This window comes from Peromyscus leucopus, chromosome 8a (assembly GCF_004664715.2).
Source record: "Peromyscus leucopus breed LL Stock chromosome 8a, UCI_PerLeu_2.1, whole genome shotgun sequence".
NCBI lineage: Eukaryota > Metazoa > Chordata > Mammalia > Rodentia > Cricetidae > Peromyscus > Peromyscus leucopus.
In genome coordinates, this window is record NC_051085.1 from 6,099,640 (window position 1) to 6,107,848 (window position 8,209).

Sequence of the window (8,209 nt, forward strand, 5' to 3'; positions counted from 1 at the left end):
CTGCCTTTTTTGTCCCAGGCAGAATTTCGGCAATGGCTTTCCAAGCTCCTGAGGTGGAAATCAGAGGAGTCACCCAGTCCCTCTAGGATTTAGCGCACGCAGCAGGGACACCGTGACACCTGCTCAGATCGTCACAGAGGGTGTGGTGAGCGGAGCTGTAGGCTGACCCAAGAAGGTCTATCAGCCAGTTATGGGCACTGGATGGGGCGTGAGTGAAAACACAGGGTTTTCTTACCAGAAAACATTTCAGAGCTCTTGGGTGCCAAAGCAAAGGAACTCAATGGTGCGCATCTCTAGGGCTCCTTCCCCTCAGACATGACCTACCTCCTCAATGGTGTTCATCTCTAGGGCTCCTTCCCCTCAGACATGACCTACCTCCTCAATGGTCAAGGTAAAAAAAAACAAAGAGATGAACATGGACTGAGGGCAATATCCCCTGTGTTGTGGGGGGGAGGATTGTGGACTTGGGGGTTCTGGAAGCTAGTGACCCCCCAGCAGGTTATCTCCTTAACCTTCCGGGTAAGTGGTTTTGTGTGAAATGAAGACAATCGCCGATGCGTTAGCAATGTTGTTTCTGTGTGAAGCAGGTACCTAAGTGAAATAAGGACAAAGTACACTCGTTTTCCAATTTGGTGTGTTGTTGCACATACTCTGGGAGGTGGAGGCAGGAGACTGTATAGTAAGTCTGAGGCCAGCCTGGGCTATATGAGACTTTCTGAAAAACAAAAATGATTGATGGATGGATAGATAGATAGATAGATGGATAGATGGATAGGTAGGTGGATGGATGGATGGGTAGATAGATATGCAATATATACTTGGTTTAAAAAGTAAATATACATGCGTAGTAGCGTGTCAGAGCAGCAGGGTGAGTGATAAAGTTGAAATCCAGAAGCCAGAGTAGGGCTAAGCTGAAGTTTACCTCAACCCCTATATGCCCTCTAGGAAGAAGGGCTGTCCTTCAAGTATTTTCATTCGATGAGATATAAGAAAAGAGATGGCATCCATTTCAAAGATTAAAAGTGTGCAACCTGGTAAAAGCCATTTCAGAATTCTTCACACAGCCATGGTTGACATAGAAGGTGGGGGGGGGGCGCCTTTTGGCAAAGCCTGGTCAAGCTGTACAGCCCGGGCTGTGACGGGGTGGGTGAGGGACCCCTCGCTGGCATCGAGCTCAGAGTTTATCAGCTGCTGCAGGCAGCTCTGTTCATTGACCACAGGGTTCTACCCCTGTGAGTGTCCCAGAATAGCCGCTGCTACCTGAGAGCAGTCTGTCCTCAGGGACTGGTTATTGTCCCAGATAAACAGCGAAGCCTCTGCCAGCACGTAATGGCTGTATTTAACTCTGATAAGTGATGGGCAGCAGTGTTCAAGTGAGTGGATCTCTACTAGGGCCAGAATAATTGGGCAAAGGCAAGCCAGCTTGGCAGTGGGCATTTCTTGTCCATCATAGGGTTGGTGCCATGGGGTTTTAGACACCTGGAACAAATATGACAGACAACAGGGGCTTGCCTGATAAATAAGCAAGACAGGACAGGCCTACTAGATTTTGGTTATGCAAATTACAAAGGTATTTAAGAAACGAGATAAGAGTAAAAATCTGGATATTAGCCTAGTTTAAAGGAGGAACACTTCCCGGCTAAGGTGACATCTCCCATCACAGAAAGGTTAGCCTGGAACTGTTGGGTTTAAGACGAGGCCAGTTGTTGTTGTTGTTGTTGTTTCCCAGGTCCACACTTACTTTTGGGAGTGGTTGTCTGGAAATTTTCTAAAATGCAACAGCATGCACCTTGGGTGGTAACTCAGCGAGGTACAAGTGAGAACGGTTGTGTTTTGAGAGTGTTAACATTGAAGAATTTACCAGTGTCAAGGCTCAGTTCTGCTCTCAACCCTTTGAAAAATTGTCTGTGGCAAAGGAAGATGGGTAATTAAATCACATTCTCAGTAATGCTTCCCCCGTGAACTTGCCAGGTGGACAGAGAATCTCTCAGCCCTCTTAGTATGCAATTGTCATTCCATGAGAGGCTGTTTCACTCTTCTGGGTAGAAAGGGAAGACATGAAAAAAAGAGAGAGAGAGAAGGCATGTCTGGAATTTGAGGACAGCTGGCCACCCGTACCCCATAGAGACCAAGCATGGTAGTTCTAGGATTTGTATATGGGAAATACACAGTACAAGTCGTGGGCTCGTATGTGTGTGTGTGTGTGTGTGTGTGTGTGTGTGTGTGTGTGTGTGTGGTGTGTGTGTGTGTGTGTGTGTGTGTGTGTGTGTGTGTGTGTGTGATACTCCAGGGAACATGGGTGATATCCTGCCTTTAGACAAACCCATCATTCAGAGTAAACACAAACTGTAAGGTACAAATATGGACACTTTCCCAGAATCCTTTGCACTCAGAGGCACTCCAGAAATCTCTGCCACAGGGTGTATATGCACATGGACACATGTGTATGTGAGTACTCGTGTCCACAGAGCAAAAGAAACTCTTAAATTCTGGACCTGAAGATCCAGAAAGGGCACCTTCCTTATGTAGTGACAAACACCCGTCGCTCAAGGTGCAAGACTGTATATTCAGTACTGACCTTTGTCAAAAGGTCCCCTGATCAGCCTGAGGGAGACAAGAGATGCAGCAGAGAGCACCACTCAGGCGCCCCTCAGCAAGCCTTGGGGAAGGGCCAGTGAGAAACACGTCCAAGAACACACAGGCAGCTAAGATGGGCACCCCGGACTGCCTCTCCCGTTTCTCGTAGTTTCTGCCCTGTGCAGATGCTGACATTTGGACACTGGGAACAGTTTTTCCACAGGAGTCCTCTGTGCGGCAAAGGTCCTTAGCTTCCTGACATGACCACTTTCTAAATCCCCAAGGCTGTTTCTCCCCTGCTCTTCAGGTCTCCTTACGTTACCAACAATGAAAACCAGGAGAGGGAAGGCCACACTGGTCCCCATGGCACTAACACCAGGCTCACGGCCTGGGTCACCAGCAAGGGGGCTGCCTGGAACTAGTGAAAGAGGCTTGCTTTAAAGCCACCCCACCCCCCACCCCCCACCCCCGCCCCAGAAGTTGCCAGCAGAAAGAGACTGCCACCCTCTGGCCCTTGGGGATGTCCCAGGTGCCACACGTGTGCCAAGAGACGAAGGCAAGGGCACACGCGGTCTCCTTCGCACTCTCTTAAAATAAGCTCCGTGTAAGTAGGCTTGCAAAGTAGCAGGCCCGGGGCTGCAAAAAATAGAACGCCATGCAGCTGCACCCTTTGGAACTTGGGGGGAAAACACATATTATTTACCAGACAATAATAGATACCAGAGAATAATAATGATTATTATAGTGTTGGTGATGGCAAGCGCTGTGCTTTGGGTTCCAGAACGGCTCTCATTATAAAGCCCGATTTCCCAGTCTCTTATGAAAGCCTAGACTTTTCCTCCACATAGGCTGATGCTGGGCATATTTGGTCTTTGTCCAATGGTGATTTGAATACAAAGACACTTATTTGAGAGATATTCCTTCCCCTCCCCCTCCCCCACCCCACCCCGCTTTGGGTTGTGACTGCATTAAAGAAAAAGCGCTATATACATCACAGAAGAAACCGTTGTGACGATTAAAAGTGGTGGTGTCTCCCAGTCACTGGAAGGAAATGTTAAAGCCCCTCTTCTTCTCTTTTCCCTTGAAAAGGAAGAATTTGGACACCCCACCCCCACCCCTGCCTCCCAGCTCCAAGATGTGGTCACTCTTGGTCCCAGGCCCAGAGGTGGGGATATTTCCCCGGGCCTTCTCAACAGCCTCTGGGCAGTGCTTGACAGAGCAAAGGAAGTGTCCCCAGAAGAAGTGGCCCTGTGTCTTCTAATCCACTCTTCATTGCTCAGCTCTTTGGCAATCTCCTGTGGCTTCTGGTGTGCCGCCGTTTCTTGATGGTTTTGTTTTGGGGTCTCCTCCTCCAGACAGAAAGGAGGGTTAGGGGATGCGAACTCTGTGTTCATGGATAAACGTCCCCATATCCAAACCTGTCTGCGCCGAATGAAAAGATTTCCGTGGCCTTGTCGCTCCAACCCCACTCCTCCCCCCGTGCATACTTGTGGCCGTGTGCGTTTTCCCTCTGGTTATTTAATATACATATTAAATGCACAGGGGTCTGGTGATCTAATGTGATTTGGGGAACTCAGGCATTTCCTGCCGCGCACACTGAGAGTTTCAAACCTTGCTTTTGGCTGATGATTATTATCAGCACCGTTAACACCAGGATTTGAACAGCAGGGTTCAAAGCACAGCCTTCTGCAGAGTCTTCCCAGCAGGCCGCTGACCTCCCTGCTCTCAGGCTCAAATCCTGGTTTGCACAGCTTGAGCGGGTTCTGGGCTCCACAGCCTCCATTTCCCCTTCTAGAAAGTGGAATTGAACCTCCATTTCTCTTCTAGAAAGTGGAATTGTCCTATTTCATCTCTGGGGTTCCCTTTGACTCCTAAATTGTATCACCTCTATGAAGTTATTTGTTCACTATTCTGAGAGTTACAACTGTCGATCTCAGTGGTTGTAAAGATGTATGTGAGTCTTGTGCCTCCACGTCACGTTAGCCAAGTTTTACCCTTTCTGACAACCACGTTTGTTGGCGGAGGGCCTCTTTGGAGACAGTGGAAGAGAGCTACTTAACTCATTCATTTGACAAAACAGTGGAACGCCCATGGCCAGCCGGCCGCTAATGTAGACAGGAGAGGTAGACAGACGGCCCAGGCCGGAGCCCTCGGGGACCGCACACTTGGCAGGGCAGGCTTCTAACTGGCTGCTTCTTGGGAATGCCTGACTCTTCAAAGAGGCTGTGCTTCAGGGCAAGGGCCTGGTAGCAAACAATAGAAGCCCTGTAGGACGCAGAGGTGGGGCCTCAAGTATGTGGTGGACGTGGGGGTGGCAATCCCCAGGCACCAGTTTAAAAGTTCAGTTTGGACCCTCTGGCCACGTTCGCTAGGCGTGGGTGGTTTGTCGTCTGCCCATCTTGTGCTCCTGTGTTGCTCTGATGTGAAGAGCTCTCGGTGACTTACCTCTGACAGGTAGGACCCACAGATGGGGGCAGCTATTTCTTCCAGCTTAGTTACCTCCATAGGAAATGCCAAAGAAAAAAGGGTATGTGCATGCATGCATGCATGCGTGTGTGCGTGCCTGTGTATGTGTGTGTGTGTGTGTGTGTGTGTGTGTGTTTTCTACCAGTATGACTTTATTTACTAATCGTGACTCTCTGAGACCTCAGTCCTCAAACACCAGAGTTAATATGTGAAGGACAGCAATGAGGTTTGCAGATCTGGGGTCTCTCTATGACCTTGCCTGGCTTTGGAGTGACCCTGGGCGACTCAAAAGACCTCCTGCTGGTTAATCATGTAGTCATGTGGCGGCCGAAAGCTGCTGGTTGCAAAGGATGCTGTGGTCTTTGGGGAGGGCGTGGTCCACCATGCTCATTATGGTTTTCCAGAGAGGGCTCGAGTTTCCGTTGCTCACACAAAGCTGGCAGGACCGATCCTGAGCAGACTGAAGGAAGTTCTCTGAGATCATGCTGCTGAGGCCTCGGCTCTGGGACTCAGGTCAGGGTGAACTCGTGCTGGGGAGCTGCAGCTCTCTCACTCCTGACTGGGTCTCTGCAGCTTGGCAGGGTGGGAGGAGGCGGGTGGGTGGGGAGAGATTTGGTCCAGTGCATTCTCATGGCTCCTTCTCATTTTTTCCCAGGAACACTCGCTCCCAGGGTACCTTGCATGGTGAGAGGGCGTGGAATAAATCATGTCATGCCATCCAATGACACCAGCTGGTCAGCTCACCACCCCCCTCTGGCTAAAATTCAAGCAAATAACACAGCTTCCTGTCATTAAACATCTTGGAGGAAGCAGCCCTCCCTGGTGGCCTCCAGGCCGGAGAAGCCAGCTTCGTCTTGGACCCACCAAGCTTGGGCCCAGCATTCTCGCTCCCCCCATCTCTGCTTCTCCCCAGAGGAACTTAGGGATTTCGCTGGTTGGAAACAAACACTACCAACACGCCACAAGGACCAATGTAGGTATTCTCACCCCATCTTCAAGGCTCTACGGCTGAGGCCGGAAGATGTTAGGGACTGGAAAACAAGAATCTTTTTTTAAAATCTTTTTAAGAACTGCTGTGGTTTGCTGCTACGATAAGAATTGTGATTTGCTTTTATGGTTTAGGAAGAGAACTGTTCACGTTTTGGTGAGGAGAGGGATGGTGCTGGAGTCCAAAGCTTCAGATTCGTCTCTGCCCCAGCCCACGATGCACTTTTAAATGAAGAGGTAGAATATTTTATTGGCTAATAAACTTTTCATGTTATTTTTTACAAAGGCCACCTTTATCCCTTTTGATGCCATATTTTCAGTGTTACACTTTTATGGCTTTTAATTTTCGATCCGCCAGATGTGAGAAGCAGCATGGATAGTTTATACTGTGGTTTTACAGAGACCGAATGCCAGGAGAACTCGGTAAATGTTTATTCTTCTCAGCTTTCTCTTGAAATGCCCCTAAATAGCGCCCCATTTGGGAACAGAGCAAGAGTGTTGAACTGAAGACCGAAATGCCCTCAAGGTGTAATATAATCTGAGGGGGGGATATTTGCTGGGCGTCAGGAAAGACTCGGATGAAATTTCAACCCTGATGGTTTTCGGAGATCCAGGAAGTCAGTGAGACAATCTCTCTATACGCAGAGTCCTTTCATGATAATTGGAATGGTATGGACGAACCAATGAAAACAAGAGGAAAAGTGAGAAAGATCGCCCGGGATTCTGTTTCACTGTTTGCTTTCTCCTGTCGTGCTGAAGAGAAATGTGCAATTCGATCCTCGGTCAGTGGGTGGAGGGTAACAGGGTAGATTTACTTGTGTGCACTTGTACAGTTGTAGCTGGGAGTCCAGAAGTCCTCTAGAACACGTGTACTGGCACTGAGTCCGTGAGACAGTCGTGGAGTGCCCCAGTCTGATGAGTATAGAAAAAAAAGAAAAGAAAAGAAAAAAAATTCAAAAAAAGAGAAGAAAACCTTAAAAAAAAAAAATCAAATCAAATCACCTTGTGATTCAGTGTATCTGTTTACTAACTCAAATAAAAGCAATTGTTCCCTCGGGAGGGGGTCCGGGTGCCCCACCCCTCCAGGCCCCGGAGCCTCAGCGGGAGGGTGGCAGTCACGGCTGGGGGGCCAGGCAGGACTGGTGTCCCCGTGCTTTGCGGCACTGGGGCCGTGGATGTGTGTACATACTGTATTTCTATATACTCTTTGTACAGTCGAGGCAAGCTACTGTCTTACAGGTGCTCCTTATTTATTAGAGCCGCGAGAGCTTGGGGGACCCACCTGGCGAGCAAGCTCGCTTTTTAAACATGAAGTGGGGGGGGGGAGGCGGGAGGGAGGGGATGCTCACAAGCCCAGGGAGAGATTTATAAAAAGGGAATGAAAAAAACAACTTCCAACAACAAGTTAAACCAGCCAAGAACCCAACACCAAACCCACCTGTGAGGAGGCTGCAGCCCCTCTGGGTTCTCCTCTTCCTGCGGTGTCAGATTCGTCAGACAAAATAAACCTCTGAGAAACAACAACAGCGCACCTACATGTGCTTACTTGGCTTTTCTCATTATTATGATCATTGTTATTTGCCTTGTTATAGAAAGTACCTCTTCTTGCCCCCTCAGCCTCCGGAAACAGTTTTTAAAGTAACACGATGAAGTATGGGGGCCCGCACGGTCCTGCCGAAGCCACTGTGGATCACGCTGTGGCCCACACTGCAGTCTCCGGGCCAGCTCCCCCGCACGGTGACCATCGCGGACAGCATGGTGTGTGCACAGTGAGCTCCGGGGCCCGTGAGCTCCGCTGTCCACGCGCCTGAGTCCTGGCCTCAGCTCTGAGACTCTGGCATGGGATGGACATAAGCACTTGCCTTGGGTTCCACTCACAGCACACCCCATAGCCCCCCACTTGACCCCACCTTTCCCTCTTGCTCCATAGGTTCACGGGGGTTGGGGGGAGGGTAGGGGGGCTTTGGTTGCATCCTTGCACAGATGGAATGGGTTCATCTGGAAACACCTGAGTTCAACATCAGATTCCTAAGGTAAAACATGCATCAGTTGTGGTTCTAATCAGCGTAAATTGAATCCAGTCCTCAGATTCTGTATGAAAACAACACCACTTCAAACTTAGAAAAGCCACTGGCTGTCCATGATCCCACAACTAGTTAATGCAGAGTGTCAAAAACAA

At 49.3% G+C, this 8,209-nt stretch overlaps 1 protein-coding gene across 2 annotated transcripts in view; it reads left to right on the plus strand.

Annotated features, from left to right (window-relative positions):
• Positions 1 to 7,556, plus strand: part of LOC114710668 (sine oculis binding protein homolog) — a 167,307-nt gene extending 159,751 nt beyond the window's left edge. For both annotated transcript variants that reach the window (XM_028894921.2, XM_028894920.2), the window contains one exon: positions 5,699 to 7,556. The gene's annotated coding sequence lies outside the window, so the exon portion shown is untranslated. The remainder of the gene's footprint in view (positions 1 to 5,698) is intronic.
• The last annotated feature ends 653 nt before the right edge of the window (positions 7,557 to 8,209 follow it).